This window comes from Bubalus kerabau, chromosome 1 (genome assembly GCF_029407905.1).
Source record: "Bubalus kerabau isolate K-KA32 ecotype Philippines breed swamp buffalo chromosome 1, PCC_UOA_SB_1v2, whole genome shotgun sequence".
In the NCBI taxonomy this organism is placed as follows: Eukaryota; Metazoa; Chordata; class Mammalia; order Artiodactyla; family Bovidae; genus Bubalus; species Bubalus kerabau.
In genome coordinates, this window is record NC_073624.1 from 261,679,075 (window position 1) to 261,699,670 (window position 20,596).

At 36.6% G+C, this 20,596-nt stretch overlaps 1 long non-coding RNA gene and 1 other non-coding gene across 11 annotated transcripts in view; both read right to left on the bottom strand.

The window, feature by feature from the left end:
* The window catches only part of LOC129639491 (uncharacterized), a 347,939-nt gene that overhangs the window by 106,549 nt on the left and 220,794 nt on the right, over positions 1–20,596 (bottom strand). For 4 of the 10 annotated variants that reach the window (XR_008708438.1, XR_008708444.1, XR_008708440.1 and 1 more), the window contains exons 7-8: positions 7,475–7,617; positions 5,158–5,208 (exon numbers count right to left, since the gene is read on the bottom strand). The exons of 1 other annotated variant lie outside the window; for it this stretch is intronic. This is a non-coding gene — a long non-coding RNA (uncharacterized LOC129639491). Of the gene's footprint in view, positions 1–3,219; positions 3,279–5,157; positions 5,209–7,474; positions 7,618–20,596 lie in introns of all 10 variants that reach the window. 5 more of the 10 variants (XR_008708434.1, XR_008708453.1, XR_008708459.1 and 2 more) reach the window with 3 other exon arrangements.
* Positions 18,161–18,232, bottom strand: TRNAS-GGA (transfer RNA serine (anticodon GGA)). Its single transcript has one exon. It is a non-coding gene; the product is annotated as a tRNA-Ser (tRNA).

Sequence of the window (20,596 nt, forward strand, 5' to 3'; positions counted from 1 at the left end):
CTTCGCATGAGGTGACCAAAGTACTGGAGTTTCAGCTTTAGCATCATTCCTTCCAAAGAAATCCCAAGGCTGATCTCCTTCAGAATGGACTGGTTGGATCTCCTTGCAGTCCAAGGGACTCACAAGAGTCTTCTCCAACACCGCAGTTCAAAAGCATCAATTCTTCGGCGCTCAGCCTTCTTCACAGCCCAACTCTCACATACATACATGACCACAGGAAAAACCATAGCCTTGACTAGATGAACCTTTGTTGGCAAAGTAATATCTCTGCTTTTGAATATGCTATCTAGGTTGGTCATAACTTTCCTTCCAAGGAATAAGCGTCTTTTCATTTCCTGGCTGCAGTCACCATCTGCAGTGATTTTGGAGCCCAGAAAAATAAAGTCTGACACTGTTTCCCCATCTATTTCCCATGAAGTGGTGGGACCGGATGCCATGATCTTCGTTTTCTGAATGTTGAGCTTTAAGCCAGCTTTTTCACTCTCCTCTTTCACTTTCATCAAGAGGCTTTTTAGTTCCTTTTCACTTTCTGCAATAAGGGTGGTGTCATCTGCATATCTGAGGTTATTGATATTTCTCCCGGCAATCTTGATTCCAGCTTGTGTTTCTTCCAGTCCAGCGTTTCTCATGATGCATTCTGCATATAAGTTAAATAAACAGGGTGACAATATACAGCCTTGACGAACCCCTTTTCCTATTTGGAACAAGTCTGTTGTTCCATGTCCAATTCTAACTGTTGCTTCCTGACCTGCATAAAGATTTCTCAAGAGGCAGATCAGGTGGTCTGGTATTATCTCTTTCAGAATTTTCCACAGTTTATTGTGATCCACACAGTCAAAGGCTTTGGCATAACTTAGTGGAAAAAACCTGAAAATATATTACCTCAGTAAAGTAGGTAATCAAAGGTAACATCAGTGGTGATAAATCATGTTGATTGTATCCTTTATATGATGAGAAAAGCATTTACTTCTGTGAGGGTTTGGTTAAAATCTAATTATTTTAATTTAAGCACAAGAAGAATACCTGACAATTCATAATTGAAAGACATTTTGAAAAATATTTCACTAGTACTTCTAAAAATTGTCAAAGTCATCAAAAACAAGGAAAGTAAAAATAGAAATTATGGATAACAATTCCATTTACCATTGCATCAAAATGAATAAAATATCTAGATATAAAACTATCTAAGGAGGCAAAACACCTGTACTCAGAAAAGTATAAGACACTTATGAAAGAAATTAAAGATGACACAAACAGAAAGACATACTGTCTTCTTGGATTGAAAGACTCAATATTGTTAAAGTGACCATATTAAGACAGAAAGGAGATCAAACAAATCAATCCTAAAGGATGTCAACCTGAATATCCATTGGAAGGACTGATGCTAAAGCTGAAGCTTCAACACTTTGGCCACCTGATGAGAAGAGATGACTTGTTGGAAAAGACCTTGATTCTGGAAAAGATTGAGAGTAGGAGAAGGGGGTGCCAGAGGATGAGATTGTTGGATGGCATCACTGACTCAATGGACAAGAGTTTGAGCAAACTCTGGGAGATATTGAAGGACAGGGAAGCCCGGCGTGCTGCAGTCCATGGGGTCGCAAAGAGTTGAACCTGACTTAGCTACTGAACAACAACAATCAAAGCCAATCTACATCCACCTCATTACAACTGATTCAAATATATTCTTTTTAATGGCTGAGTAATACTCCATTGTGTATATGTACCACAGCTTGCTTATCCATTCATCTGCTGATGGACATCTAGGTTGCTTCCATGTCCTGGCTATCATAAACAGTGCTGCAATGAACATTGGGGTACACGTGTCTCTTTCCCTTCTGGTTTCCTCAGTGTGTATGCCCAGCAGTGGGATTGCTGGATCATAAGGCAGTTCTATTTCCAGTTTTTTAAGGAATCTCCACACTGTTCTCCATAGTGGCTGTACTAGTTTGCATTCCCACCAACAGTGTAAGAGGGTTCCCTTTTCTCCACACCCTCTCCAGCATTTATTGCTTGTAGACTTTTGGATTGCAGCCATTCTGACTGGTGTGAAATGGTACCTTATTGTGGTTTTGATTTGCATTTCTCTGATAATGAGTGATGCTGAGCATCTTTTCATGTTTGTTAGCCATCTGTATGTCTTCTTTGGAGAAATGTCTATTTAGTTCTTTGGCCCATTTTTTGATTGGGTCATTTATTTTTCTGGAGTTGAGCTGTAGGAGTTGCTTGTATATTTTTGAGATTAGTTGTTTGTCAGTTCCTTCATTTGCTATTATTTTCTCCCATTCTGAAGGCTGTCTTTTCACCTTGCTAATAGTTTCCTTTGATGTGCAGAAGCTTTTAAGGTTAATTAGGTCCCATTTGTTTATTTTTGCTTTTATTTCCAATATTCTGGGAGGTGGGTCATAGAGGATCCTGCTGTGATGTATGTCAGAGAGTGTTTTGCCTATGTTCTCCTCTGGGAGTTTTATAGTTTCTGGTCTTACATTTAGATCTTTAATCCATTTTGAGTTTATTTTTGTGTATGGTGTTGATTCAACATGATCTCTATCAAATTTCCAATGGTGTTTTTCACAGAATTAGAACAAGTAATTTGAAATTTTTTATAGAAGCAAAAAAGACCCTAGAATAGCTAAAATAATCTTAAGAAAGAAGAACAGAGCTGGAAAAAGCAGGCTCCCTGACTTCAGATTACACTAGCAAAAAAAATGCACTGAATATGAGAAAATGTTTGTAAATGATATGACAGATATATACTTAAGTGGAATACTACTCAGTCAAAAAAATTGCCATTTGCAATAACATAGATGGACTTGGAGGATATTATACTAAGTGAAGTAAGTCAAACAGAGAAAGCCAAATGCTACATGATATCACTTATATATTGTCTCCAAAAATATAACAAACTAGTGAATTATAACAACAAAAGAAAGAAGCAGGCTCACGGATAATAGAGAACAAACTAATAGTTACCAGTGGGAAGAAGGCTGAGGGGAAGTGCAATACAGGGGTAGGGGAGTGAAAGTACAAACTATTAGGTGTAAAATAAACTGCAAAGATATACTGCACTGCACAGGGAATATAGCCAATATAGTGTAATAACTATACATAGAGCATAACCTTGAAAAACTGTCAACCACTATACTGTACCTATGCAACATAACATTGTATAGTAAGTGCACTTCAATAAAAAGGCAAGGAAATTTTGAGAACTCATCATACCTTAGAAGAGTCTAAACAGACATGGTGACTCAATAAAATATGGCATGCTGGAAAGAATTCTGAAACAGAAAACTAATTTCAGGTAAAAACTAAGAAAATCTAAGTAGACTGCTACTGCTAAGTCTCTTCAGTCGTGTCCGACTCTGTGTGACCCCATAGACGCCAGCCCACCAGGCTCCCCGTCCCTGGGATTCTCCAGGCAAGAATACTGGAGTGGGTTGCCATTTCCTTCTCCAATGCATGAAAACGAAAAGTGAAAGTGAAGTTGCTCAGTCGTGTCCGACTCTTAGTGACCCCATGGACTGCAGCCGACTAGGCTCCTCCATCCATGGGATTTTCCAGGCAAGAGTACTGGAGTGGGTTGCCATTGCCTTAGGTAATAATAATCTATCAATATTTGCTCAAGAACCATGATACATGTCATAGTATTATAAAATATTAGTGATAGAGGAAATTGGATGTAGCTACTTGGGAAGTTGCACTATCTTCACGACTTTCCTGTAAATCCAATGCCAATCTAAAATTTAAAAGTCATGTAAGAATTGACTTTATCGTGCAAAGAATAATAAACCCTTCACATATTTTTAAAGCTTTTTATACATGGCATTTATGACACTGCTTTCTTTTACTCCCAACCCTCTTGTTTAGTAGAAACAGAGCCTTCAGCAGCTTGGTATTTGCCTTGCTTATTCCTGCATTTACTTGTTCATGTCATTCTTATCTGAGAAAATGTCCCAGTTTTTCTTCAACTGCCAAAACCTCCTTCAAAGGACACTTTAAATCCTACTTTTAGGAGATTTTCTGTATTCCTTTTGAGTGTTCTTACCCAAAAATTCACGGGGAAATTTTAATCCTTATCCCCAAATTTAGCATGGAAATACTTAAGTATTTACATTGCTCATTATGTTTGTATATATAACCCCAGCTGTCCAAAATATTAACATACTTTATATTGTTAACTCCCTTATTCTCCATAGCAAGTAAAGCAAACTATTTTTTGCTAAATATTTTACTGATTTTATAATGTAAACAGACAAATACATATGTCAGAAAGTAAATATTATTTTCTACCATGTTATTTTGTTTGCAGATAAACGTAGGCTTTTAATGATTAATATTTTAAAAAATATAATGTTAAAGGAAAAGAAAACTGGATGAAAATAAAAAATAAGAGTGAGAGGTACAGGAAAGATGTTTAGGAAGAGTGGCACAAAAAACCAAAGAGAGATGATAGCAAATTTCAAGGAAATATTTGTCATGCATTTTTTTCTTTTATAAAAGGGTAAAAACTGATAATATTTACAGATAATAAGAATAAGAATATATTTCGCCCATTTTAAACATTACTAAGCATTTGTGTTCTCCATTTGTTTGAATAGATACTTTGCATATGTGAAGAATTAAGTTCTTAAGACAACAAACTACTTTTCCTGCATTGCCTTGTACTGAGTAGGAAACTTTTTAGAAAGAAAACTTCAAAACCAAACTTGGATCATGTGGCAAGAGGACACATTGCTCTTAATATCTGCTTTGAATTTCTTCTATGTTTAAAATTAAAATAGCTGGGCACATGATACTCAGATTATATTCCTAATTATTCACATGAACTTGGTGTGGCCATGTGATGATGACATTCTGGCCAAAAAAATATAATTAGATTTTATAGCAGCTTCCAAGAACTTTCCTCAAAAAAGATAGTTTGTATGTGTTCTTTGTCACCTTTTGTCATTCTCCCCAATGTTTAATTATTCAATTATTGTCCAAAAATCTACTATTAATCACATAAACTTGTTTTTTCAGTCCAGATTGTAAGCTGTTATTTCAGACTTTTAAATAAGAAATATATTCATTTTGATCAATATTGGAGAGTTTTTAAAGAAGAAAGCTACTAAATAAAGAATATCTTGGAGGCATAATCAATAAAGCAAAAATACTCACAAAATAGATATATTTTGACTTCAAGAATTCTGTCTTAGTTGCACTGAAAATCTAGAGAAATGTTGAAAATGATGTGTGAGGATCTGTTTGTGAAAGGTAGCATAGAAGTACAGCAGCAATTTAACATTTCCTTCAACTATTATTAAATTGAATCCTTATTAGACACATGGTTTAAAGGACTTGGCTAATAATATGGTAGCTTATCAATACCTAGAAATAAATAAGATCTACCTTATAAAGGAAGTGGGAATATATTTCAGTTTTATCAATTTTTAAAAAAGCTTAGATATGCATTATTATCTCTACTTAACAAAAGAGAGAGAGACACTGAAGTTCCTGGAAAGAAAACATAAACTTCTCTTACGTCAATCAATTTGTAAAGATAGTTTGTCTCTGAGCTCTGACATTATGTTAGCCTGCTCCTAGTGAAGGAATTGTTGCCATCTTTGATGTTGTTCTTGTTATTATTTGAATACATGCATTCAAATGTATGGATGTGAGAGTTGCTCTATAAAGAAAGCTGAGCGCCGAAGAATTGATGCTTTTGAACTGTGGTGTTGGAGAGGACACTTGAGAGTCCCTTGGACTGCAAGGAGATCCAACCAGTCCATCCTAAAGGAGATCAGTCCTGGGTGTTCATTGGAAGGACTGATGTTGAAGCTGAAACTCCAATACTTTGGCCACCTGATGCGAAGAGCTGACTCATTTGAAAAGCCCCTGATGCTGGGAAAGATTGAAGGCAGGAGGAGAAGGGGACAACAGAGGATGAGATGGTTGGATGGCATCACCGATTCAATGGACATGGGTTTGGATGGACTCTGGGAGTTGGTGATGGACAGGGAGCCCTGGCGTGCTGTAGTTCATGGGGTAGCAAAGAGTCAGACACAACTGAGCGACTGAACTGAATACATGCATACTTGGAGGAAAGATTCCTTCAGAGAAGAAAATAAAGAAAAGGCCAATATTGTTTGTATTCAGTAGATAGATCAAGGAAAGTATGAGAAAGTTGACAGCACTTATTTTGAAAAGGCAGATTTTCTCCTTGCTATTTTTACGTTAATTGAGTAATAGTCACTGCCATGTAGAAATAATAGCATTTCATTTCTACTCATAGTCAGCTATTCATTATTTTCAATTTGATTCTCTTATTAGTAATGCATTGGGTTTCTTTATTATCGAAACACAGAGATTTCAATCTAAAGAAATTTGTTAAATCAGATTATGAATATCTGGACACTAGGGCCATATGGTTTGGGAAGAAAAGGAATGAAAGATCTTGATTTGGTTAAGTTTGTGGCTCTTATTTTAGTGAGGATTCTTAAACTAAGTGCTTGAATAAATTTAGTGAAATGAATTTCATAGATACCAAGAACATCAAACTTTTAGAAATTACTTTACTTCTTGGCAAATTGTTGTTTCTTTAAAGTATTTCAAACACCCAATAAAAGAGGATCCTTCTCCATTAGTACATTCATAGACAATAATATTTGGATAGATTAAGTGAAATGAATCAGAAACACATGTATTACATTACTTTTAAAATAAACATGAGTTTAAAAATTATTGGGAAAGTTTCTAGCAAAATTCTAAGATGAAAACATTTAAAAAATGGATTAATACATTTCAGAAACCTGAAGGTGAAAAAAAGAAACAGAGAACTGTTTTGTAATTAGAGCAGAACAAAAGATATATTAATTTAAATAAATTTTATTTTCTTAGAGAATCCTTTCTGGCTTGGCTCAGTTAACAATATTTTATGTAAATTAATTATGCCACAAATAAGTAATTGCACTATTTTATATATATGGAGGTTCACATGGTAAAGAATCTGCCTGCAATGTGGGAAACCTGGGTTCATTCCTTGGGTTGGGAAGATCTCCTGGAGAAGGGCTTGCAACCCACTCCAGTATTCTTGCCTGGAGAATCCCCTGGACAGAGGAGCCTGGTGGGCTACCATCCAGGAGGTCACAAAGAGTCAAACTTGACTGAGCAACAAAGCACAGCATAGCACAAGAGTCAAATATGGAATTTTAAATGAAATAAGGAAATTGAGTGCTGGTGAAATGAAATGATTTCCCTCTAAGATCATGATCAAGATGTGAATCCATGATTTCTTAATTCCCTAACGCCCATCTATATCCACCTCAAGCTGTAAATGAAGAGTTTTCAGAACTATAGATTTAAACCCACAGTGGCAGTCATCTAGCTCAAATAGGGTTCAGTTGCTCAGTCGTATCCGATTCTTTGTGACCCCATGAATTGCAGCACGCCAGGCCTCCCTGTCCATCACCGACTCCCGGAGTTCACTCAGACTCACGTCCATTGAGTCAGTGATGCCATCCAGCCATCTCATCCTCTGTCGTCCTCTTCTCCTCCTGCCCCCAATCCCTCCCATCATCAGAGTCTTTTTCAATGAGTCAACTCTTCGCATGAGGTGGCCAAAGTACTGGAGTTTGAGACCTAAAAGAGTATGAGAATATGAAAGTTAAAAGGTAGGGTGCAAAAAAATTTTAATTCTTATCCATTCACTGGAAACAAAAATACCAAAAGAGCAGAAAGATGGGGGGAGGAAGGAGTTAGGTTAGAAGATGTTCAAATGCTTAGAATTCCAAGGAAGCCACACCACATCTTTCATTAGATGAGTCATTCAGTTGTTTTCAAAACATCACTAGAATTTTCCAAATATAGATTTGCCTTTGAGCTTTATACTTTCAAATCAGATCATTTCAGTGCTGATTTTTATAATGGATGACCTCACATAGCAAAGCAACTCAAAACTTTCAGGGTGAGATATACCTAAGATTTCATCTATACCTCTCAATCATTTTTCATACGAACATCTTAAAATAAATACAATTTACCATTGAGCTTCTTTAGGGTTCAATGTAAGATAATTGTCATGTATTCTTTGGCAACAAATTAACACAAATTTAGGAATACCAAATTTATTTTAAATTATTCAAGTTTTTATTTTATTATAATTTAACCACAATAATATAGTAAGTGTCAACGTGATGATTTTTCATGAAGCATGTAGATTTTAACTTGGGAGATATTCATCATTTTATCCTATTGAAATCTGTCCAAGGAAATGAAATATATGGCATGATCTGCTTATTGATTTAGGAAATTTTGGTAATTTTAAATTCAATCTGATCCTTAAAATAATAAAAGTTATCAATGAATAACTTTTATCTATGAATAACTGTATTTTCAACTTATCTTTGATTTTTTTTCCATTAAATCACCATATAAAGTGATTTGAGCAATACTGGAGTCCACACCTTGATTTGTACTGAACGGAAGAAGACCTTATGGAGGTTAATTTCCTTAGGAAGTTTCATAGAATTAGTTAATAGCCAAACTGAGACTCAGCTGATCCCAAACTGCAGATTAACATCAACAGAAGGTTTAAAATGTGCAACCAATGGGAAAACAATATGTGAGTAAGATCGCAATGCTGACATTGGCTACCAGATAGTGATTGTACTTATATCTGTTTTACAGCTACTCATATGGGCAATTGATAGCTGTGTGGTAAAAGATAAAATGTCCCATTTAAGAGGTATTTTAAATTCTAATCCTATACACTTTCTTGGTCATTGTTGAAGAATCAACTCCCTTTCACCTCCTTTGCAAAATCTTACCCCCTTTCCCACCAGGTAAAGTAATCCACTCTCTCCTCTGTACTCCTGGAACAATCATTTCATAATCACATAATTATACTTACCCACAGTACACTGTGTTGTGATTATCCAGTTGTACGACTATTCCCTTGAATAAAAAATGAGTTGTGGAAAGAGAGATATTGGGACTTATTCATATTTGTGCCCCTAATATTTGCTATAATACTTACTATGAGGTAATGGCAAAAGCATCTTTATCGATTTTTTTGACTATAAGTTTCTAGTCATCCTTTATACAGGACTTTCTCTTTCACATTAAATCTATCAGCAAATGAAATAGACTCTGCTGTAGATATATATATTGAGAATCTGATGACCTTGTTCCATCCCTCCTGCCACCTCCTACTAAAGTCACTATCAGATCTTCCTGAGTTATAATTGCTTCCTGACTTCTTTCCATGATTCTGTACTTGCCTACCATGACCCCCCCCCCCAAATATACTTGTCCCAATCATCTATACTTAATACATAGTTCAGTGACCTTTGTTTTTCAGTTGAAAAATGTCAGGTAAAGTAATACCTGAAGTAAATTGGGAGGCAACAATAATTCTTTGGAAATTGTAACTTTAGAGAAAAGAGTTGGAAAACAGTACTGAGTATGACTGCCTAAAACAGGTAAGCACAAGAGAGAGTTGAGCTCAGCGAAGGAATGGCTAGTTCTTCAGTAGACACAAAAGGAATAGAGAGTTTGTGGTCTTATAGACTTCAGCAGGCTAGCTGCTGAAATACAGTCCAAATGGCAGCTGACAAATGCAAGAGAAGCAAAAGTTTCAATTGAACAAAATGACATGTGAAAAATATGAGATTAAGAGTACGACACCAAGCTCAACTTCTCAGTTAAGAAAAGGGACCAAGGGCAAACATCAGATAAAGGATTGCAACCTTTTCACTCATTCCAGAGTTGATGGCAGTCGCCATCACCGAGAGAGGATGAAGCAAAAGGATGGATGTGGTTAATGAAATTGGTATCTTATCAAAAGCAAATCTATATGATGCCTATTGCACTGTTGAAGAAATACTGTGTGAAAGAAATAAGCTTTGGTTCTTAAAAAGCCTTGATTTTTTAAGATGCAAAACAATGCTTAGCCAATAGTTTCCATGAAAGGGAGGAAGTCTTTAAATTCAGCAAACCCTTCAAGGAAACCAGGCTCCCAACACCCATCTCTGATGAAGCCAAGGAGATGCCTCCAAAATGACAGAAACTAGAGCTATGGAAAATAATGGGGAAAGCAAATCTTTCCAGAGAGCAAAATGAAAGCCTCTAAAGTGTTGGCCCTCTGGGGATCTGAATACTTTCTTCCTTCCCCTTATATTGCATACCTTCCCCTGAGAGGTATCTAATGTGGTGCTCTTGTCCTACCATGCTGTATTACATCTGGTGACACATACTATTATATTTTATTTAGTATCAAAAGCTGTCACACAGAAGAGATATCTTGGATTTTGAACTGAATATAGTGACTGGGTGACACGTTGAGCATTTTAAGTGAGTGTATTATTTGTGAAGAGAGAGAGAAATACGTATTTAGTGATCAGAAGGGCAGACAGTAAGTGAATTTGACTAAATGCTCACCATTCTCATTTACTCTTCCTGAGTTTACACAAAGGCTACATTTCCCACCCTCCCTTGCAGTTTGTGAGGTGAGGTCACATGTTCCCTTTAGCATGAAACACGCTATTTAGAAGAAAACAAAGGTCTGTTAATGATGGCTAGTATGATATTATAGAATATTCAAAGAGGACCAATAGACAAAATATTATATGTAATCAGATAACCAACTGGATAGCTAACTTAAAAAATTAAAATGCAAAAATCAACAACATTTTACATGCTGATTAAAGTCAATTAGAAAACATCACAGAAAAGAGATTCTATTTACTGTGGCAGTAGAAACCATGAAGGTATTAAGATTAAACCTAATAAAAAAAGACCTCTATGGAGAAAATTATAAAATATAACAGTGGCATAAGACAAGATTTCATATATATTCAGACATAGAACAGCTTTATGTACTGAAAGACTTGGTATTAACATATCAAGTTTCCGCAAAGTGATCTATAAATTAAATTCAATCACATTAGCAACAGAGTTTTTAATGAAGTCTGACAAACTGCAGAAAATCTACACAAGAACAAAGGATCAAAAATAATCAAGAAAATTTTGTAGGAGGAGAAGTCAGAACAGTTAACCAGTGATGTACTGATTACTATAAAATGCTAATAATTAAATATTATAATATTTTCAGAGAAAGAAGCAAATAGAGATTTGGGAGTTCAGAGATATGTGTTATTAGAAATGCATTAGAAATTATGTCAGACAGAGATGGTATCAAATAAAATTAATATTAGTAACAATTTAGTAATTACTGTTGGAAAAATGGATTATTCATACAGAGAATTTAATACCTATGCCATAAAAATGGTGATTGGTGGATTAAATAATGTGCTATTATGTCTTATAATAAGAATATATATATTTTGGTTTTATCCACAGTTCTTGGACACAGAAGTACTAAAACCCTTGTAACATCTTGAGTAATAAGGGTCTTGGGAGGATCTTTTGTCATAGTATTTGCTCTTTTGTCCTCAGTTTCTGAGATAGCTCCATAGCAATAAAGGTGAAAGGAATGCCTTTTGTTATTCATAAAAAGACAGTTTCAATCACATTTGAGTTTATGTTAATGAGTTGAGTTTGCTCAAGTCCCTAGATACCCACAGGATGGGGGCTGCTTGCCTGGGACAACCAATGCTATAATTAGAGGATTGGAACTTTCAGCTTCCTACCTCCCTGCTCCCCAACCTTTGAAGGGAAGAGAGGCTGGAGGTTGCACTAATCACCATTGGCCAAAGATTTAATCAATCTTGACTATGCAATGAAGCCTTCATAAAATTCTATAAAGTATGGGGTTTAAAGAGCTTCCAGGTTGGAGATGACAAGGAGGTACTGGAGAGAGCATAGAAGGGCTGCATTCCTTGCTCCATAACCTTGCTCTGGGCATCCTATTCTGTCTGGCTGTTCCTGAGTTGCACCCTTTTATAATAATTCAGTAACCTAGTCAGTAAACTGTTCCCTGAGTTCTGCAAACCATTCTAGCAAAATATGGAATCAAAGACAAGGGTTGCAGTAACCACAGGTGACAACCTAAACTTTCAACTGGTGTCTGAAGTCAGAAGGCAGTCTTGTTGGAGTGAGCTCTTAACCTTTGGGATTTGATACCAATTCCCTATAGTAGTGTTAGAATTAAATTGAATTGTATGATTCTCAGCTAGTGTTGAAAAATTGCTTGGTGTAGGGGAAAACAAAACCCATATATTTGGTGTCAGAAGTGTTGAGAGTGTAGCATGGTAGAGAAAGAGAAGCATTTTTTTTCTCTTTCAAATAAATAAATATATAATGTAAAAATTTATAAATTACAAAACAAAATAGGGGGAAATGTCTTTATGGTCTATGAATAAAAGTATTTCTTGGAAAATTCAGAGAAAAGCAGAAATGGTAAAGTGATATTCATTAAAATGACTGTGGAAATTGAAACTTATTTCAATAAAAGAGAAAATAAAGTTAAAAACCAACACAAAGTGGTAAAAGATATTTTCAGTGGAAAAATTTGACACTGACATAGAATTTATAAAGAAAAGCTATGAGCTAGTAAGAAATACTATAAGCACCAAATAAAAAATTTTGTAGAAGTTTGGAATAAAGAATGAAAAATATAAATAGCATCTCAACTTCACTCTATATCATGAAAATTGAAAAAAAATGAGAACTCAAATGAAAATAAAATGAAATATTTCTCATCCAAATTTTTCAAAATTAAAAGACTAACTATAACAAGTGAGGATACAGATAGAGAGACAGGCTCCTATCCTACTGGTAGGAATGTAAGTTGGTATGAGCACTTTGGAGTGATATGTTCATGTCCTGTAAAATGGTAATTCCAAATTAAATTATGTACCATAAAATAATTATTGTATGTATATAAGAAAACACAATAAAATTATTATTACAATCTTATTCAGAATAGTACCTTACCTAAAGGTAAGACATTAGGTCTAAAATAGTATATGAAAATCTATCAAATACTGATGTAAGCTGTAAGTACTATCAAAATGGTTTCAAGTGTGGAAATACACACAAAACTTTCCAATCCATTTTGAAGATAGCATTAGTCTAATTTCAAAGAAGAGTATCACTGAAAATTAATCCAGACATTAATTTCACTGTGAATATAACATAAAACACCAGGTAAAATACTAACAAATTGGGACAGTAGTATATAAAAAGAGAGATGCAACTTGGCTAGTTCTTATTTAAGGATTTTCCAGATCAAAATATGTATATATATATATACAGAGAGAGAGAGAGAGAGAGAGAGGTAACTTACTGCATTTATGGAATAAGGCCTATAGAATAGCAGTAAATAAGAACAATTAAGAATCATGTAAGGGACTTCTATTTTATTTGGCAATGTCAAAATAACTGGAACTGAAATCACCCTGATAAGGTAAACAATCCTAGAATTGGCAGGGGGAAAGCATGAGGAAATTATTTTCAGACATTGAACAGCAGGCAGTGAAGACTGCAATTGCTGAGAAAAGGAAAACTCATGGGATGAGTCCCATGATTGTTCTGGATCTCTACAGGAAGCTAGAGATCAAGTAGACATCACAATATTTGACTGCTTACATGAGGTTACCACAGAGTAACTACTTGCAGGGCACATCCAGATAACAGAAGTCAGGCAGTACTGAGGGACTTAAAGAGTTCAAGTTGTAGCCAGAAGACAGAAATTATCTGAGTCTCAAGGAAGGTCCTAAACCATTCCAAAGAAAAAGAAATGCAAGAAGGCAAAATGGTTGTCTGAGGATGCTTTACAAATAGCTGAGGAAAGGAGAAGCAAAAGGCAAGGGAGAAAAGGAAAGTTATACACAACTGAATGCAGAGTTCCAGAGAACAGCAAGGAGAAATAAGAAGGTCTTCTTAAAAGAACAATGCAAAAAATTAAAAAAAAAAAAAGAGGAAAACAATAGAATGGGAAAGACTAGTGAACTCTTAAAGAAAATTAGAACTATCAAAGGAATATTTCATGCAAGGATGTGAATAATAAAGGATGTAAATTTTAAGTACCCAACAGTAGCAGAAGAAATTAAGAACACACAGAAGAACTATACAAAAAAGATCTTAATGAGCTGGATAACATTGATAGTTTGATCACTCACCTAGAGCTGGGCTTTGGGAAAAATTACTATGAACAAAGCCAGTGGAGGTGATAGAATTCCAGCTGAGCTATTTAAAATCCTAAAAGATGGATGCTGTTAAAGTGCTACACTCAATATGTGAGAAAATTTGGAAAACTCAGCAGTGGTCATAGGACTGAAAAAGGTCAGTTTCCATACTAATCCCGAAGAAGGGCAATGCCAAAGAATGTTCAAATTACTGTACTGATTTCACATACTAGCAAGGTTATGCTCAAAATCCTTCAGGCTAGGCTTCAGTAGTACATGATCTGAGAACTTCCAGATGTACAAGCTGGATTTGAAGAGTCAGAGAAAACAATTTGCCGGCATTTGTTGGATCATGGAGAAAGCAAGGGAGTTCCAAGAAAATACTGACTTCTACCTCACTGACTATGCTAAAACTATGACTGTGTGGATCACAACAATCTGTGGGAAATTCTTAAAGAGATGGGAATACCAGACTGACTGACTTGTTCTCCTGAGAAACCTGTATGCAAGTCAAGAAGCAACAGTTAGAACCAAGCATGGAATAACAGACTGTTTCCAATTTGGGAAAGGAGTACGACAAGACTGTATATTGTCACCCTGTTTATATAATTTATATGTGGAGTACATCATGTGAAATGCCATGCTGGATGAATCACAAGCTGGAATCAAGATTTCCAGGAAAAATATAAATAACCTCAGATATGTAGATGATACCACTCTAATGGCAGAAAAGGGAAGAGGAACTAAAGAGCCTCTAGATGAGGGTGAAAAAAGAGAGTGAACAAAGAAGAGGCAATTCTTTTTTTTTCATTTTAATTTGCTCATCTGTACGGTAAACTTGTTGTATGGTGGTAAATTAGACCCAATCTAAATGTATATATGAGACTGGAATTTGGTAGACCTCAAAGTTCTTCTCAAAGTCAAGGCTATGGTTTTTCCTGTGGTCATGTATGCATGTGAGAGTTGGACTGTGAAGAAAGCTGAGCGCTGAAGAATTAATGCTTTTGAACTGTGGTGTTGGAGAAGACTCTTGAGAGTCCCTTGGACTGCAAGGAGATCCAACCAGCCCATTCTGAAGGAGATCAGCCCTGGGATTTCTTTGGAAGGAATGATGCTAAAGCTGAAACTCTAGTACTTTGGCCACCTCATGCGAAGAGTTGACTCATTGGAAAAGACTCTGATGCTGGGAGGGATTGGGGGCAGGAGGAGAAGGGGACGACAGAGGATGAGATGGCTGGATGGCATCACTGACTCGATGGACGTGAGTCTGAGTGAACTCCGGGAGTTGGTGATGGACAAGAAGGCCTGGCGTACCACGATTCATGGGGTCGCAAAGAGTCGGACACGACTGATCGACTGATCTGATCTGATCTGAAAGTTCTCTGAGTTTTATACATATAAGATTTGCTGTGTATGATAGAAATATATTACATAAACTTTCTTTTTTATTACCTTCCCTTTTGCATACTAGTGGGAAAAATTATGCTAGTAGATGTTTGAATAGCTTGAGATCAGTTAACCTGTGAACCATCCTTCTAAGATCTTAGCACTTGGCTAGGGTTTAAACATTGAAGTAGCTTGATAACTAACATCCTATTTAGGCTCTAGTATATATCCCGATTTTTCAAAAACTGGTAACAGAACAGAGATTTTAAAGGTCTATACTGCTTTTCAAATACAATCATTTTTTAAATCGTCGTTTATTTACATTGGCATTTCTACTCATCAACAGTCTAATGAATCTGTAAACCACAATTAAAGCACAATGCAATAACTGTACAGTGCTACTAAAAGTTTTAATTTCCTAAATTTTAAGTATAGGGTGTTAACTTCTGCCTATGTAATTAAAGAAAAATAAGTGTAATAGTGCAAATTAAAAGGTTTAAGGCTTTTAAAGTAAGAGTCAATCTATCATTTTTCCCTCATGTAGTGAAATTGTCATAAATGAAATTGTGTCTTTCTATTCTATTTATTTATCTTATTTTTTAACTACAATATTGTATTGGTTTTGCCATATATCAACATGCATCCGCCACAGGTATACACGTGTTCCCCATCCTGAACCCTCCTCCCTCCTCCCTCCCCATATACCATCCCTCTGGGTCGTCCACGTGCACCAGCCCCAAGCATCCAGTATTGTGCATCGAACCTGGACTGGCGACTCGTTTCGTATATGATATTATACATGTTTCAATGCCATATTTAGAGTCATGTTTTCAAAGTACATATGGTGAGCAAAGTGTGTAAAGTTATAAACATATTTAAAGTGTAATGGTGTACAACAATCGCTATAATAGTAAGTAAAGCAATACCATAAAAATGAAGAAAATATTCTTCAACACATTGAGAAAGTTATTTTCAAAGCTTGGCCCATTAGGTTTGAACCAGACATTTCCAGATAATGCCCACATTTGCATGACAATAAATATTTTACATTCCTTTGATGGTTTAGTACTTATTTTCGAATGGATGGGAGCACTGGCTCTGAGAGAAACAGAAAAAAAAAAAAAAAGACCTGCTGAATTATGTGAAGTCAAGTAGGTTGAATAGAAAGCAGAACTTTACAGAGGAGATACCTAGTTAATCTTTGCTCTAATCACAGATCTGCTGATCCAGGGACCCACTGGGATGCTGGAGCAGATTTATGCAGCTGATACCAAGTCAAATTTTGGCCAACTCTGCCCTCTTTGATGGTCCACGTTCATTATCTGTATCATGGCATTTCCAGACCAAGTCTGGGCACAGAATCCTAACAAAGAACTTTGGGCACAAGTGGCTATCTTGCACTTGTGAGCTGCAAAAATTCAAAATTTTAGTGTGATTTTCTCTTGCTCCTCTATTTTAGAATGTTCGTTACCTTTTAATTAAGATGAAAATACCAAGGAGAATGAAAACATTGTTATTTTGCTTAAGTGGTTTGGACTCAGACTGCTGTGCATGCGCACATTTTCTCTGCTTCACAAAAGGATCAGTGCAATGAAGAGGGGTCAGCATACTTCTTCATGAAGGACAAGATAGTAAATATTTTAGGCTTCTTGCGCCGTATGGTCTCTGTCACAGCTTCCCACAGAATCTGCCATTTTAGTGTGAAAGCAGACCTAGACCGCACAGAAACAAACAAGACTCCCTACGTTCCAACAAAACCATAACTACAGACACTGAAATCTGAATTGTGTATAACTGTCACATTTCACAAAATAATCTGGTTTTTCTTCAGCTACTTAAAATGATAAAAATGATTCTTAGCTCCTTGGCCGTACCAAAACAGGTGGCAGGCTGGATGTATGCCCATCTGTGAGTAGAACAATGGCAACCCACTCCAATATTCTTGTCTGGAGAACCTCATGGACAGAGGAACCTGGCAGGCTACAGTCCATGGGGTAGCAAAGAGTTGGACATGACTGAAGCGACTTAGCATGCATGCATGCACACATAAAGCAAAGTAAGATAAGTACTTAAACTTTTACTCTTTTCATTTCATATTTAGTATTATTTGAATTTGTTTTGCTAATTAATTCCTGAACTGTATCGTGGTGGTGGTGGTTCAGTCGCTAAGTCCTGTCCAACTCTTGGGACCCCATGGACTGTAGCCCACCAGACTCCTCTGCCCATGGGCTTTTCCAGTCTAGAATGCTGGAGTGGGTTGCATTTCCTCTGCCAGGGAATCTTCCTGACTCTGGGGTTGAACTCGTTTCTGCCCATGTCTCCTGCATTGCAACTGGATTCTTTACTCACTGATCTACCTAGGAAGACCAAAATCTCAGTTTAAGAGAATCCAAATTTACCATCAAAGCAGTTAGTATGGAAATGCAGTTTAAAAATGTAAAACTCACCTGAGAACCTCAAATTCTAACTATTAGGTTAACCCATTATATTGCCTGAATGCCACCATTGTGTTTATATGTTTGAAATTGAATAAGATACTTGTTATGTGAGTTCAAGTTAGATTTAGCAAAGGCAGAGGAAAATGAAGCCGCTCAGTCGTGTCTGACTCTTTGCAACCCCATGGACTATAGCCTACCAGGCTCCTCCCTCCATGGGATTCTCCAGGCAAGAGTACTGGAGTGGGTTGCCATTTCCTTCTCCAGGGGATCTTCCCGACCCAGGGATCGAACCTGGGTCTCCTGCATTCCAGGCAGATGCTTTAACCTCTGAGCCACCAGGGAAGCCCAGAGGCAGAGGAACCAGAGATCAAATTGCCAACATCCACTGGATCATTGAAAAAGCATGAGAGTTCTAGAAAAACATCTACTTCTGCTTTATTGACTATGCCAAAGCCTTTGACTGTGTGAATCACAACAAACTGTGGAAAATTCCTAAAGAGATGGGAATACCAGAACACATTACCTTCCCCCTGAGAAATCTGTATGCAGGTCAAGAAGCAACAGTTAGAACTGGACATGGAACAACAGACTGGTTCCAAATCGGGAAAGGAGTACATCAAGGCTATATATTCTCACCCTGCTTATTTAACTTATATGCAGAGTACATCATGAGAAATGCCAGGCTGGATGAAGCACAAGCTGGAATTAAGATTGCCAGGAGAAATATCAATAACCTCAGATATGCAGATGACACCACCCTTATGGCAGCAAGTGAAGGACTAAAGAGCCTCTTGATGAAAGTGAAAGAGGAGAGTGAAAAAGCTGGCTTAAAACTCAATATTCAGAAAACTAAGATTATGACATCCATTCCCATCACTTCATGGCAAATAGATGGGAAAACAATACAAACTGTAGCAGACTTTATTTTCTTGGGCTCCAAAATCACTGCAGGTGGTGACTATAGCCCTGAAATTAAAAGATGCTTGCTCCTTGGAAGAAAAGCTATGACCAATCTAGACAGCATATTAAAAAGCAGAGACATTACTTTGCCAACGAAAGTCCATCTAGTCAAAGCTATGGTTTTTCCAGTAGTCGTGTATGGATGTCAGAGTTGGACTATAAAAAAAGCTGAGCCAAAGAATTGATGCTTTTGAACTATGGTGTTGGAGAAGACTCTTGAGAGTCCCTTGGACTGCAAGGAGATCCAACCAGTCCATCCTAAAGGAAATCAGTCCTGAATATTCTTTGGAAGGACTGATGCTGAAGCTGGAACTCCAATACTTTGACCACATGAAGTGAAGAACTGACTTATTTGAAAAGACCCTGATGCTGGGAAAGATTAAAGGCAGGAGGACAAGGAGATGACAGAGGATGAGATGTTTGGATGTCATCACAGATTCGGTGGACCTGAGTTTGAGCAAGCTCTGGGAGTTGGTGATGGACAGGGAAGCTTGGCGTGCTACAGTCCACGGGGTCGCAAAGAGTCGGACAAGACTGAGCGACTGAACTAAAGATACTTGTCATGTCGTCTTAGATTAAAATGGGAACATTGGCTATGATTTCCCTTAATTAGAAGAAATCTCGCTCCTTAGCCACCACTGAGATGGTATAATTTTACAGCGTTGACTACTTCATTATGTGGCAAATGATCTTACTGGTTAAGATGTTCCATTGATCCTTCTAGACTCTTTTACATTGGAAATTGTCACTCTACCTTTACATTTAATATTCTTCCCATATTAGTTCTGCTTCCTGAGACACTACTGGAAGTATCAGAAAGTATAGCCCTTGCTGGAAACAAAGGGAGGAGATGGTGTCAAGACAATGAAACCAGGAAGCTGCTTCTGTGTATTTGATGTTTGTTGAATAAATCAAATTTAAGTTGTCAGGAACTGTGTTCTTGCTCTAAGTGTTTCTAGTAATAAAACCATTTCCAGCTAAACCATCATTAGGGGAGAGAGAGAAAAAGAGAGAGAGAGAGAGATCAAGTAATTTACAAAGTCATCAGCAGTCTTTTGATGTTTTTATCTTACCTTGCAAACTAAAGCAAGTTGTGCCACTATCTATCAAGTCTTTGATAAATAAATGTCCCTTATTCCCAGTTCCTGGCATATACTACATGCCCCAGGAATGTTCTTAAATGAACAATCAGCAATGTTGGATTCACTTTAAACTAATTCAACATCTCATTTTATGTGATTGCTTAAATATCCATCTGTGATTTTGTATTTGGACTCTACTTTCTGGGGACATTCCCTGTTTCCCAGAAATATTGTTTGTGTAACTCTTTGTATCATCATTAAAACTTTGTCTTTTGAGCACTAAGTATGATATCTGGGACTAGAAAGTGCTCAATAAATTTATCTATAATTATCCCCCCAAATTCTGCTTACCTAGCATTCTGTTAAACACATGTGAAGTTGTTTAAGCTGATAATTGTTTAAGGTGTTTTGGGATTGGGTATACACTGTAGCGACTTAGCAGCAGCAGCAGCAGCATACACTATTAAAAAGGGACTACTATGTGCACATCAATTCCAACAATTAAGGTACTGGGCATGTTTTTAAGATGATGGAGTCTTTTAAAACTCTTCAGATCCTATAATTCAGTAAGTTACCTAAAAGACAGTCCATATATAGGTACTTATAAGTCAGTGAATAAATAAATATCTGTTTTATAAACTGATTGGAGTCCACACTTTAAAAC